At 38.0% G+C, this 15502-nt stretch overlaps 1 long non-coding RNA gene across 1 annotated transcript in view; it reads left to right on the top strand.

Moving 5' to 3' along the window:
* The window catches only part of LOC121520879, a 59814-nt gene extending 45414 nt beyond the window's left edge, over positions 1-14400 (top strand). The window contains exon 3 of the long non-coding RNA XR_005992812.1: positions 14324-14400. This is a non-coding gene — a long non-coding RNA (uncharacterized LOC121520879). The remainder of the gene's footprint in view (positions 1-14323) is intronic.
* Positions 14401-15502: the final 1102 nt, after the last annotated feature.

The raw sequence follows: 15502 nt of genomic DNA on the forward strand, positions 1-15502 counted from the left end.
GGAACGTCATTGGTTCTGCTTTTTGGGTTGGAAGTATGTTAACTATTTACAGTGATGTCTCAATTTAGTCACAAAAACAGTAAACATTAAAATCTTCTTGTCAAAATGTTTGTTTACAGAATTAGCATGGTACTGTCTTGTGTTGAAACTAAGAGGATGAATACAGTCTTGCACAAGTGTCATGCTCTATTGTGGGCCATATTTCATTTGATTCAAATAATCTGTTGTGGACCAATCACAAAATTTATAGCGAGCCATATTTTGCTTTGTTATCACATCATAACAATATAAATGCATCTCAAGAAAACGGCCAAAATGCTCTTGTTGTCAAAGGACAACACATATAGATAAAGTTTATGAATGCATGTTGACTTTGAAAACAGCCCCAGAATCCTTTATGTCCAAACCCAGCAAATGAAAACCTCTGCTTTAAAGGCTAGAACAAAATGTAATTCTTTGAATTAAAACAATCAAATTGTCAGCACTTAAAGGCCAGATATCTCTCTGTTTTCATGAGTGCTGCCTATATTTTTCATAAAAATCATAACTTATTATGAGTAAAGTAGTGCCCTCATTTTTCATCACGATTAATCACTTGATTTATTGTCCTTTTCAGCACACTTTAGATAAGAGACTGCAGAGTCTCCCTGCAGCCACAGTGATGTAAAATAAATCCTGCACTGCTCCTTAATGTCTAATTTCACTTTAAAAAACCTCATAGACAGTTCAGAGGACAAGTCAGAAGTCATCTGAACTTGTGTTCAAAACTCTCGTCATACATTTTACCATTTTGAAAAATGGATCTTCAGTTTTACTTTGCGGAGAAGGCTCTGCTCTTAAGATGCTCCATGGGTTAGTCAGCATGCTTTGACTTTATGGGGAGTGCATAGCTAGAAACCCCTATATGGAAAGATACATTAATGACAATGCATAATAAATACAGTAAAATTATTGTGTTTAGAGAAAGAGCTGTGATAAATAGATCACAGATGATGTACGACTACTGTGTCTTGTATGAACTAACGCTACACTTCACGTTTTAAATATTTACCTTTCTACTGTTACCTTATTTCCTCTTAAATACGTGGTTAAGTTTGTCTCAAAATCCTCATTCTAACTATAAAAGCAGGTCACTATGCAAACAGGAAGTTAACTTCCCTTAGTTTAAGACAGTAGAAAAACCCAAAATTGACCAACAAAAGTGTTTTTGTATGCAAAACAAATGGAAATTTGAAAACTTGGTGAAAAGGATGTGATTAACTGTGATTAACCACAGTAATACTGAGTTAATCATGATTAGAATCTTTATTTTTTTGAGTATGTACACTGGTTCTTTAAACTATGAAAGATATTGGGATTTCAAATAAAGAGTTTTTGATTTTATTAACCTTAATTTCACTATTATGTAGAGAATGATACCATAAACACAAGTTCATTTCAAAGGGACTAAATTTCTCCTTTGTTTGTGGTAAATCTTAATAGTTACGTGTTAATATCGGATATTTGGGGTCTTTTTTAAACTGATAACCACTAAAGCATTTAGTAGAATAATCAGTAATACTAAATAAACAGCATAACTGTAAAAGTGACCAGTGTTAATTTTGACAGCTTTTTAAATTTAATCTCAGTTTTAGTCTTTAGGTTAAATACCTTATATTTTTAGGCACTAATTTTAGTCAGTCTTCATCACATATCTATTTTTAGCTAGTCCTCTAGTCTTACTCCTGGAAAAAAGGCTATCGACAAGCATTTTAAGTCATTGGTTTAGTCAATGAAATGAACACTGATGTGACTAATTTAAGTCAGAATGCCTTGTGAAATATTTTATTGCATCAACAAGCAAAAATTGAGTCATAAGTGTCTTAATTCTCCAGGAATTCCTTATGCTTGTGAATTCAAATTGAATCAACAAAACCCATAAAGTTTTAGTTTTAGGAGCAACCACAGTTACAGTCAGGGGTGATTAGCCAACAGCCACTCTTCATAAGGAGAATGACAGGTTCTCCGACGGACATAAAAAATATACGCATCTTTATAAAAGTAAAGCAGGATAGAGTTAGACGGTAAAATATATGACATGAAATAAAAATGCAAACAGAACTTTCTGTATTTTAAAAATATCTTCCTGGTCACATTTCAGGCTGGAGCCCAAAGATGTGCACACTGAGCCTCCATTTACCCTTAATAAGTTGCATATGAGCATTTTCCCCAGTCAATACAAACTCAGGTGCATAACAATGCACTTTAAAATGCAAATCCACTGGATTAGGGCAGAACTGAACAGGTGCAATGAGCAAACCACATAGCATCACAGAAGGACTGAGTAGCATAGAGATTTTATATAAAGATGAATCAGAGCAGCAGTCTGGACTAGCATGAGTCAGCAGTTTTAAAATTCATTTCAACAGAATATGATATATATGCCTGTGAGAACTGGTGTACTTTAAATGTAAAATAGATTGTTTCATTTGTTTTGATTGCCACGCTAATTTTGTAAGCCTGTTAACGGTATTTTCAATTATGTTTTAGCATGAAGCTAACTAACAAAAGTGGTCCATCTGTGAGAAATTGTAAATCAAGCACCAGCCACCACTGAGGCTGCAGTTTAAGCTGGTGTTGGAGCACTGAGTAAATCTGAAGTGTCACTTTAAATGGAAACCCTGAAAGGAGTGGAAGAAAAAAGTTTAAATTCAACTTTTGGGAACATTCAAACTGTTGCAGTGGAAGTAAAAAACTGAGCAGGAGGTGTCAGTGTCAGTGTCGATGAGTCCTCAAAGACGCTTCCGTCAGCTTGAATGTGTAAACTGAAAGCTGTCAGCTGATGTATAAACACCGAGGGCAGATGGAGTAAACAGTTTTTTAACAGTCAAAGTTGTGAAAGTGGAGGAGCTGAGGAAGAATTTACTGGCTCCGTGTGGGCTGAAGTGTTCAAAGTGAAAACAAACGTAATATTGCTGACCTTTTTCAAGCTCTGTTCTTCTTTGTACTGTTGTTAGTTTAGACGGTGGCCTTCTTCCCATTTGAAACTATTCAAAACACCCTGCAATTAGACTAGTTAATTTGATTCCTTTATAAACTTGACCTTATTGACAGAATAAAGACAAAGGTACAGCACAAAGGAGGAGGAGAACTCAAATCTCTGAAAACTTGTTAAAATGATTGAAAACATCACTGATGGCTGATGCTACACTGTTCCTGCATTAAAAGTCATTTTCTGCTCATTAAAGCTTTAAACCGTGATTCTTGACGGTCAATATTGCTGGGACAGAGACTGTCAGTTGTTCACCACTTTTCACAATGCATTGTGGGAGTAGTAATTCCAGTGAGCTGGTTTATCCATAGAGACTGATTAGATTTTGGGAGTGATGCGGATCACCGTCTGGATTCATAATTTTTTATAAGGATTCTGTTTGGAGGTAGGGCTAATGGCGGAGGTCTACTACGCTGTTACCACTTTACATCAGGAGATGGCGGACATGAGTAACTTCAATCCCAGCAGCATTTTGGGTGTGTCTCTATTCAAAGTTTTGGAGTTTATAGAGTTTGAAAGATGCATGCCTGGTCAAGGAGACAAGTCGGAGCGTAACAGCGAGAAAGATGGTGAATTGTGGTGAGAATACCCACAATGCTGGGAGGAACAGAGGAATATTCACCCTCTGCCATGACTTCCAGTTGTCCAGTGAGACAATGGGTGAGACTGTCAGTGCATCTGTTGGCACCAGCAAGCAATGCTTCCACCATGACAGTCCACCTGTAGCAAAGCCAATGCTTTGCCTCACCATGTTTCCACCCCATCTGGGAGGGAGTAATCAGCGAATGCCATGGTGGGGGCACATGGGGACAGATCCAGGAATTTTTTAAAGGATTCTTCACTATTGGGAGATAGGGCGAATGGCAGCAGTCTGCGCTCTCTGAGTGCTTTTCTAGTTAGGTAGAGTCGTCCCATACTACCCATACTACGACTGACAAATACCAGAAACAAACAGAAGTTCCTGCTGTGAGACAAGCTCACTAACACATCTCACAGCACACCGTTCTCTACTTCATTTAAGACCATCGCTCACTGATGATCTCTCCCTTCCTCTGCTATCAATATAAATAAATAATAATCCATACAGATCATCAAAAAGAGGGATTTCCATTTAGCTAAGCTCTCATTTAATTTTCACTTAACCGACTAGTCAAACGAGGAGAAATTCCTTAGAAAACAGTCAAATTCATGTCAGGATCATTGTGTCAGTGGGTGTAATGTGAACCTGATATACTCTCTCCAGTGTGGCTAGCACTAAAAGCTAGCACCACCAGCCTTTGTTCTTCTTTGCAGATTAATATCATACTTTGATGTGTGGTCTCTTTTCACTTTGTTTGGGTAGTGATACATGAGCTCAACCCTCGACAGTCTGCATACTTTACTTCCATTTACTACTTAAAAAACTGCCATGCTATTCCTACGACACCAGGGGTATCCAAACATTTTTCCAAAGAGGTCCACATACAGAAAATTTGAAGGATGATGGTGCCACTTTCATATACCTCTCCTTTATGATAACAAAATAAATCAATCCAGTCTAATTCAGGTAACAATTTTAAGTCATGAAAAGGTGCACGTCAATGAACTGTCATGTCAAAGTGTTTGTTTACAGAATTAGCACAGTGGGTAATTCAAACCATCTTCACAAACTATATATTTTTTTTGTGTTCTCATATTGACAGATGGGTATAGTTTTTTGTTACCGCCCGGACGAGCCCCCAAGGTGATGCAAAAACATTCTCAAAACATTCTCCTCTGTCAATAAGAAAACACCGATAAAATATACAGTCAAGCACGAGCTTCATGTTTTAATGGGGGCCATTTTTCCTTCATGGTTTAGAGTTTCCTCAGGGGCAATTAAAAATGGACCAAGGGTAGCAGTTGGCCCCCGGGCCATAGTTTGGACACCCCAGTACTACATGCTAACTGCTGAGCTACTACTAAGCTATATTTATGCGCGGTAAAGTGCCATGGGAAAGCTCTGACAGGAAGGTAGCAGCCATAAACTGAAGCTACAGCCGCCTCTAGTGGCTGGAGGTTCATTACAGTTAAAAGGGTATTAAAGACTAAGACTTTAAGCCCATGTTTATACAAAATGATTGGTGAATAGATTAACTGACTCTTAAATCTCACGCTGGCTAATTTGATAAATAAATTTAACTGTTTAACCGCGCATATCTCTAGTTTTTAGTGATCTAAATAGTGTCCCTATGGGGTGTAAGGATCAAAATGGACCTTGTCTGAATTAATATCTCCATTTTTCTGTGGTTGTCAGATCATGTAAATGTGCTTTGATTTGAAGAGATGGAGTATAAAATGCCTGGTGCTGTAGCTCCGTGTAGTGTTCAATAGTTGCTAAGCTCTTTTGCCCTCCAGGCCTCCGTGCAGTCACAGCAACATACACTTGAGTATTAATAACAATCTTTACATCACTTTAAAGTAATATTTTAGGTCATTTTTTATTTTAGAACACAATAATGAGTCTAAGGAATGAAAATTAACAAAGATGTGATACAGTAACTAGACACAGTAGTTAACAGAGTTCAAATCTGTGGCCGGATATATCTCATAAAAAGGAACAGAGCATTTAAAGATGAAAGACGTCAGGTTTTTGACACCTGATTGACTGACGGGCAGTCTCAGGAGGGTTTTGCAGAGTTAAAACAGTAGCTTGTGTTCAAAGACATTAATAACATCATAATGACAGCCAGTTTTGCCGACACAAAACCACAGACCATCGCTTCAAACCGAGCTGAGTTTGATCATTTTTACTTCTGGATAGCTTGGAGACCAAACAAAAGCTAATACAATAAAAACAATGAGGAAAATTAATCTAAAGACTGAGAAGTTCTGCTCTTTTAACCTTGCTGTAATGAAGAAAGTTGCCCTGCAGTAAAGGGAGAAAGAAAACAATCAATGCATGAGTGAAAATTATTTAATCTTTAAACAAAAAAGGCTCTTATTCACAGGAAATATGTCCAAGGTTATGTGGTTTAATATGGGAGCAAAATGAGGGGAAATATGTTGGGAAAATAATCACATATGTTTTAATCTGCCTCTGATTACTTGGAAAGAGATCTATAAAAAGTTGATGATTTATCCTGGCAACCATCAATGGCTGGGACATAAATTAGATGACCACCTACTTTTACCATACTGGAAAATAATTAAAACTCTCTGAGGTTACTTAATACCCCAGGACTGCATCCACACTAATTAGTCCATTATAAAGGATCATTAATATTTTTGACACAGCACTCATTATTCGTGGATTACATTTGCATTAACAAGGTAAAAACTCAAATCTCCCCCTCAGGACACCCTTGCTTTTGCTTCAAAATGTTCCAGTAATAATAATCATCAACGTTAAATATGCATATTTAGTTTAACATTACAGCTTTGATGATAAACTTGATAAATTTAAAGCCATTCTTATTCCGGTGAGACTCTTCAGAGAGATGAGATGAGTGCAAAGGAGGAAAAAAAAAAAAACACTTTAAATCAGCATCTGTTAACACTCGTGGCGGCCGGGCTTCCTGGACTCAGAGGCCCCCACACGCTCTGCCTATACTTTAAGAATTATGAGACTGCTTGATGAGTAGTTGTGTCGACTTGGAAGGTCCTTGGCGAGAGGCCTTGGGCACCACTGCAAGACTATCAGAGTGCAGAGTCATTAGAAATCCCTCATTCTCACTCCGCTGTGTAAACGGCCCGGCGGCCTCCATCCGAATGCGCCCCGAGGAAGGATCACCTCCGTCGGGCTGAAATTGGATCGTACACAGAGGAAGGGAGCAGTGGGAGCCGGGCAGAGAGAGAGAGAGGGAGAGAAAAAGAAGTTATGTGTTCTTATTTATCGGCCTGGCTGCAGTGATCACTAAACTGTTTCAAGGGAGAAAGTGTTTGGGGGATTTTTCACATGAGCACTGCGGACATTAGAGCAGTGACAAGCTGCTTTCTCTGAAACTTTTAGCTTTTACTGAGAGCTGCACTGGAAATGCACCTATACCAAAATCCGCTCATAAGAGGGGGTAAAGAGGAGAGCTTTGTGGCCCAGCCGAACTGGAGATGAGGAAGATCATGGTCCAATGTAAAGTTAATCTGTGGTGACAATTTTTTTTTTAATTTAACCTGAATAATAACCATTCTTATCAAAGAAATAAAAATTGCATTTCATGTATTTATGCTTCAGATAAATAAAGCTTATAAATAAAAAAGGAAACCCATTTTCTAAAAACTTTAATTTCTTTCTTTTTATTTTTTTGTTAATGTTTAAAGTGTTATTGTCAGACTTTGTAGCTAAGCTAAGCGATGATGGCATCAGGATGCCAGAGAATATAGTAAAAGTATCTTACTTTGAGGGAGAGATAACAAATAATTGCAAAAAACGGGGGGTTAAAATTGGCAGAAATTTTCAAGAAAAAAGTGGTGAAAAGTGGTTTCTGAGTGGCAAAAATAGGTTAAAAAAATCACATTGTGGCAAAAATCATTACAAAGGCAACAAGTGGAAATAATGGTTCACAAAAATGTGTGGCTAAAGTTAGAAACTAAAAAGCAGCAGAGGTAAAGTAAAAGAGTAGTAAACAATAGGTTAAAAGTGGCAAAACTGGGCAAAAATAGCAAAAAATGAGATAAAAAGGCAAAAATGGGTCAACTGTGGCACAAAATGGACAGAAGTGTGAATAGCAGCTTAAGATTGGTAAAATATGGTTACAATATTGTTGGAAAAAATATAGATAGTGTAAAAGTGACAATAATTGATTACAGAGGCAAACATTTGGTAAAAGGTTTCAAAATGGGTTAAAAAAATGAAAAAAGTGGAAAAAAAATCATCAGCTAAAGTAGTGAACAGGGGTTAACATGTTGAAAAAATTGGTTAAAAAGGCAGAAATTGGTAAAAAGAAGAAAAAGTTAGTAAAGAAAGGTAATGTTAGAGTCGTGAATGTCACCTAAAAATGATGTGCAGAGGCAAAAAAAGTGGAAAAACATGGGTGGAAAATGGAAAATGGCAAATATGGGAAGCTAAAGTATTGAAAACAGTTCAAAAGTAGAATTTTGGTTAAAGATGTCAAAACTTGGAGGGAGGGGGCAAAATGGGCTAATAATGCAAAAAAATTGGGCTTGAACAGTGGTAAAAACAACTAAAAAGTGGCAAAAGAATAAGTTAAAAGTGACAACAATGAGTTACAGAGGCAACGATTCAGCAAAAAACTGTCAAAAGTGGTGAAAAGTGATTCAAATGTGTCAAAAAAGTAAAATGTAGGAAAAAAAAATGTTTACGGAGGCAACAGGGGAAAATGTCAAAAATGGGAAGCTAATGTATTAAAGGGTTAAAAAATAGCCAAAAATATGTTAAAGGTGCAGTGTGTAATATTTAGCCTAGTGGCATTTAGCTGAACAAACTTGGTAAAATAAAGCAAAACATTTCTAAGACGGTCTATCTAAATAAGTGTTTGGTCATCTAAATTCAAAAATAGCTATTTTGAAAAAAAAAAAAACAACAACAACTCAGAATAAACCTTTAATTCATACACAGGGAGGGTCCCCTCCATGGATGGCGCCATCTTGGATTTTTACATGTTTCCATGGCAACATAGAGGAAAAAAGGAAAAATAAAGTTATTGTATTGTGTTGTATTCACATTACAGATACACATTAAATTCAACTGGTTGCCACAGTTTCCAGCAGAGAAATGCAATCTAGAACCCACTTCTAGATGTTGATATTCAGTTTTACACACTGCACCTTTAAAGGTTGCAAAACTGGGTAAAACTGTCGGAAAACAGGGTATTGAAAGGCAAAAATGGGTCGACTGTGGCAAAAATGGGCTAGAACGGTGCTAAAAAGCAGATGTAAAGCGGAAAATAATTTGGTTAAAGGTATCAAAAATGGGAATAATGTAGTAATTGTTTAAAAGTGAAAACAATGGGATATAGAGGCAAAAGTTGAGCAAAATGTGTCCACAGTTGGTTAAAAAAGTGGCTAAAACTTTGAAAAGCAGTTAAAAGTGTCAAAAAAGTAAAATGTGGAAAACGTGTGGTGTTGTGAAAGGGTTCAGAAGAAGCAAAAAAAGATGTCAAAAGTGGCAAAACTGGGCAAAAAGTGGGAAAATTTTCATTAAGGGGGCAAAAATGTGCTAGAACAGTGGTGGAAAGCTGTCAAAAAGAAGGGTCAACAAAAAAGGCAAAAAATGGTGAGTATAGATGGCTAGAGCAATGAAAATGTGTTATAAAGTTAACAAAATGAGATAAAAGAGGCAAGAATTGGTCAAATGTGGCAAAAATGGTTGGAGTTACTTTGAGTGTTCTTTTGTCTTCATGGTGTAATGGTAGCCAGAAATACTGATTAATCAGTGACTTAAATTGCATCATTTAATAATGTTTATCTTAATCTTCAAAGGAAATGTGAATCTAACAATGCTGAAGCTAAAAATTGAGATCTTGAAACGTAATAATATTAGCTGTATGACTATAGCTTCAAAGTGGTTTGTTAAACTAAATGTCTTGTTCATAAGGATGTAAAACAACATTTTATTTTACTCTTTTTTTGTTTGCTTTGTCATGAGTGAAAACAGGCCGCCTTGCTCAGTGTGGAGGAGTGCACTTGTGTCAACAATCCATTTAGTGTCTCTGTTTTTCTGTTTACTGTCGCCATGGGATAAATGTGGACGTTGGTGAGACAAATATCATCTTTTGTCTGGAGTGTCAAGCCACCGAGCGCTTTAAACTGTGAAACAGAGGCACAGCACTATATTTACTGCAGCAAAAAACAATCACGCTGGTTCTTGTACCTCCCTGAAACAGACCTCTGCTCAGAAATTAATCTTTTAGCTATAAATGTCTTATTTAATCCATCATCTGCACTAACACAGGTTTTATGTCTGTATGATTTTTTAAAGCCACATTACATATGAAACCTACAGAAAGCTGCGGGTAACTGCCTTCACTTACAGATTTAACTGAAAGCTCTGAAACTACGTGTATCGTAAAAGTGCTCAGTAATGGAAGAAGTGAAAATAGCGCTCATTAAATGACGATAATGAGCGGCGAGTAAAAGTCACATGAGGAACTAGACACAATGCATGTGTTGTTTAAAACGCTGAAGTGTGTTAGCCAAGGGAGCTTTTTTGCTTTATATTCCCAGAGCTGATTTTTAATGGATATTTTTGAAACCAACAGGATCTTGTGACTTCCGGGATGTTAGGCGAAAAGCTGCAGCGGAACAGAGTAAAAGCTTCTCATGCTGGCAAAAAGACAAGGCAGAGCTTTTTAAGACTTTTCCATGGCAAAGTAACATGTAAGGGAGCGAAAAAGAGGTATTAACACTTTGTCTCCACATGGACCTATACTCTGTTTTGTTGGCCTTGTGATACGATATGAGTAATGCAGCACTTAGCCTCAGTTGTACCTGAAAGCAGGGCTGTATTTTACACATACTGTATGTGTGTTTGACACGTGTGCAGCAGTTCAAGGTGAAAAAAAATAAAGGCTTTTTGCTGGCATGACTGGAGTGGGCTAATTGAAGTGGATGAAGTTTGAGGAGGAGAAAGCAAAAGAAAGAGACTCAAAAATAGCTAATGTTGTTTGTTATAAACCTTGTCAAAAAGCCTTTTCATTAAGGTAGGCCATGCTGAGAGGAGCAGTGGGCAGTGGGTGCTCCTAACTTCACCCCTTACTCATCAGGAGCAGCAGCCAAGAAAGCGTCACAGCCTTCTTCTTTTCCTGCTCAGGATTGTAGCCTCTTCTCCACTCTCTCTTACCATATACCTACCTCTGAGATGAACCATACAGCATCCTTAAAATAGCCTAACGCAAGTCCTTGCACATGCTGAAGTCTTTCATGTTATCCATGAGAGACTTTAGTTGCATACCATTTCCTGCTTGGCAATTCATGAAGCATCCTGGAATGGCACCAAGCCTAGAAAGGCCGCCGTCTTAAAGCTGCTCTAATCAATATTTTATTATTAACAATGGGCCAAATGACGATGTTTACTGCCTTGTTTCCAGCATGAGCATGCACAAGTTTCCCACAGAGAAAAAAAACTTACACAACCTTACCAGCACCCAGCAGCAGACAAAGTTATTGACCAGCTGGTGAGTATAGTGGAGCCTTTATTAGATAGATTAGAGCCATATATTCCCATCAATAGCTGGTGCAGACTAAAGAGCTAGCATTGAATTTACATTTGTCAGGTAGCAAGAAGCTAATAAATCTCCATGTAGCTCTGTGTCCAAACAGACAGCAGCATGCTCACATTTTCAGCGAACATATAAGGAAATGATCAACAACAGCTGTGTTTAAGTGTTGATTATAGAGCAGAGGAAGAACAATTACCCTCGTATTTGAATGCTTCTAAGAGCACGCACTTTCTGATTCTGTACATTTTCTGCTTGAAGCATCGATTGGCTCGGAAAACTCTCCAGATGAAAAATGAAGCTAACCCAGGCCCTGTTAGCACAAGAATTTCAGCTACATTGGTGTTTTGGGAAACAGAGAGTTTTGCAAACAGGCTGCAAGATGCAAACTTTTAAAAAATGCACTGTTTTGATTGTCACATTAACAGATGCTTACATTAGGGACACTTTACACTCATGCATATGAGCTTCCAGTCAATTTCCATGCACGAGTAGGTGGACTACAACAGTGGTCATCAATTTTCTTTATGCTGATCCCTCACAGTCAACATGCCCTTGAAATTGACTTGATTTGTAATCCTCGGTCACTTGGAGTAGCAACTAGGGGTTGACTGATTATTGGCCTTGATGTTTATCAAAGCTTATTTTGGTGCTCATTTTACCAGTAATTGATAAGATTAATTGATCGAAAGTGTCCCACTTTGGCTTCACTTTCTCTCCACACTCTGCGCTAATATTCCACCTACAACAATGCTGGCTGGATGTTATACAAATACTAGCTCAATACTGAGGCCTGGGTGCTACTGACACAGTGGCTGTGTCCAAAACCACACACTCATCCCCTTCTCCCTATCCACTATAAAGTGAGCAGCATAGAGGACTATATAGTGCAGTGGTTCTCAACCTTTTCAGCCCCCAACCCCAAAATAAAGATGCCAGAGTTGGGGGACCTCCACTGTACCTGAAGGTAGTTAAATACAGCCATGCACGTTAAAGAATAGTCATGTGCATACAAGGCTGCCCATTAGAGGGTTAAATGGGAGAGCTTTCTGGGTCCCAGCCAAACTGGGCCTCAGGTCCATTGTAAAGTTAAGCTGTGGTATTTTATATTTAACCTGAATTATAACAACTCTTATCAAAGAAACATATTTTAACTCATTTGTGAAGTAAGTAGCCCTTTTGTAAATGTAAATCCTTTTGTTGAAAACAGAATAAAAACACATTAAAATAGCTAAAATGGGTTATTAATGGCAAGAAATGGTGGGAAAGGTGGTGAAATTGGATTTTAAAGGTAGCAGAGATGGGTTAAAATGCCAAAAATTAGATAAAAGTGGCAAAAAAAGGCAAAAATAGGTTAAAGTTGCAAAAATGGGCATATTAAGTGGTAAAAGGGGATTCAAAATTTGCTGAAATGGCATTAACATGGCAAAAATAGGTGGAAATATGCTACAATGCGATGGAAATTGATATATACTGGCAAAAACGGGTTAGCTGGGGCAGAAACAGTAACAAACTGGCAAAAATAGGCATATCCAATTGTGAAATGTGGCTTAAAAAGTGGTAAAAGGGGTTAATAGTGGCAATAATGTGTCAGCAAAGCCAGCAATATGCAGACAGTTGCAAGATTTGGTTTAGAAGTGGTAAAAACAGGAAGATAAAAGGTGGTGGAAAGGGTTTAAAGTTGACAAAAAATGGGTTTTAAGTTGTAAAAATCGGCTGAAATTGATAAAAAATGGTGGGAAAAAGTGATGAAAACGGGTTAGAATTTGGCAAAATTGATGTAAGTGGCAACAGTGTAATTTAAAAAAAATGTTCTTAGGTTTTTTTTAAGGCATCTGGAGACCCCATCTCAGTGTCTCGTGACCCCCATTGAGGTCCAGACCCCAACATTTAGAACCCCTGGTATAGTGGGCTCAACAACAAAACACAAACATGATTTCAGACACTACTCCAGCCATGGGCGATGATGTCATCGCCGTCTTACGATTAACATGTCTAGCAACATTAATTGCATTAATGCTGCTGCACCATGCTGCTGCTGCTGGAAAAGCCTAACCTCCTCCACCCCAGCCTCCTCCTTTATAGCATAAAGCTTCTTGCACACACACATTCAGGTTCACGCTATTATGGCTTAATGGCTTTTAGACTAATTCTATTGTATTTAGAACGTATTGTCATTAATGTATCTATCCAAATGGGGGTTTCATTGCACTCCCTGGAAAGCCAAAGCATGCTGCTTGACTAACCAAGGGAGCATCTCTTGAGCAAGTAAAACTGTATTTTCCATCCATCCAGTAAAATGGTGAAATGTATGATGAGAGTGTTCCTGACTGAGCTAACAGTATCATTGTTAACTATCAGAGTTGCCAGCAGGTAAGGAAAAAAAAAAAAAAAATATATATATATATATATATATATATATATATATATATATATATATATATATATATATATATATATATGTGTGTGTGTGTGTGTGTGTGTCAAAGCTGGTTGAGAGAAAAGCAAAAACAACTTTGTCCAGTAATCGAAATATCTTCTTTTAATTAATAACACTAGAAATACATAAAAAATAAGTGTAATCAGCATTTTTACGTATTTTCATGTAATAATGAATAACAAGTCCAATTGCCCCAGACAGACCAGCCGGGTTTCTTTCTGGAAAATGCTAAATGGCCAGCCCATCACTGGCAGTGTCTCACAACAGAATCATTGAATGTGCTGCTAGTTACCGCTGGTGTAAAACATGGCCATGGCTTTAAACCAACAAGATGTAAACACAAGAACACTGGTTAATGCCTCTTTGAATAGTTTTCATTAAATTCATATCTGATGAGCACATTTTAATGAAAAATTAACAAGGAGGTATTTGCAAGGACAGCTCCGTAGGCATCAAGGTTTTTGTGTGCTTCAAGATCACCGCCTGTGAATAGAAACACTGTTAACAATATAATGATTTAAACTGTGTGGATTGAAACTTGGTAGACTTGGGCTGCATTCATTTGTAAAGATCCCAGGAGGTTTGAAGTACAGGTCCCCTTTTAGCTCAGTCTTTGCAAGTTTGTCTGTAAGCAGCCCTGAGGTGACTCACATCATTTGACAGAGTCACTAACATTTGTGTGAAGTAGGCTAATTCTGTTCTGTTTCTTTACTTTCACAGATCCTAAACACATCTCCAACACAACTGTTGACAAAAATACACACTGGCCAAATGTCAGCAGCACTACTACTGCTGTCCACAGTCACGAGTGACGTCATGGAGGTCATGTGACTGCAAGAGGTCAGTAGCTTTGTTTACCTCTTATTCTAACCCTTTTCCTTTGCGTTACTCTATACCAGGGGTGTCCAAACTATGGCTGGGGGTGAAATGGGGCCTGTGGTCCATTTTTGATACAAAATGACATATGGCCCACATTGGAACATGAAGCTTTTGCTTGACTGTTCTAGCACTAGGCAGTGCTACCACGCTTATTCTGCAAACAAACATTTTGACAAAGAATTTATCAATATTTTTACTAATTTGTTACTTCACTAAGATGACACTGTAAATGGTGAACATATTGGCAACCAAAGTAACAACTTTATCTTGATTTATAATGCTCTAATTGATTACCCCACTAAATAGCAGCACCAATACAGTAGTGTTCCAGGTGCATAGCCAGTAATAGCCAGGGTCAATCAGGTTCCCTTGAAATCTGACTGGCCTCCCCAAAATCCTTCAATTGATTGGCTGTTTGCCTTGTCGGTCACTAACTAGCCACATGAGCATACTCAATCCCAGAGTTCTACCTAGCCATGAAGCCCAGATTGGTGGCAGGCTGCAGTGACGGTTGTCCCTCTGGAACTTTCTCCCATCTTCATACAGGATCTCTGGAGCTCATTGAGAGTAACCATCAAGTTCTTGGTCACATCTCTACCTGATTGCTCAGTTTGGACAGGTGACCAGCTCCTGCATTTGAGAATTATGGAGGCCACTGAGCTCTGCAGGCAGTTCCTTTGACCTCATGGCTTGGTTTTTGCTCTGCATTGTCAGCTGTGAGACCTTCTATAGAGAGGTGACTGCACTTATCTATAAACATCGATATAATGCTCATACTTGAGAAGACAGCATGCATTTACCAATCACCATCAGGAAATGTCTTGTGCTTTTTCGTGGTTTTAATGACATAAATTATTACAAAAGCACTCGTATCACCCCCTGTACATCCACATATCTCCTCCATCTCTTCCTCCTTCCTCTTCTTTCTCTCCTGTGCTGTATTTTTTGCATAATTCCTCCTGGTTGAAAGACTCAGTTTCCTCTTACGAGGAATAATAACAATGGAGGAGTGTGCTGTGA

Source organism: Cheilinus undulatus, linkage group 14 (assembly GCF_018320785.1).
Source record: "Cheilinus undulatus linkage group 14, ASM1832078v1, whole genome shotgun sequence".
In the NCBI taxonomy this organism is placed as follows: Eukaryota; Metazoa; Chordata; class Actinopteri; order Labriformes; family Labridae; genus Cheilinus; species Cheilinus undulatus.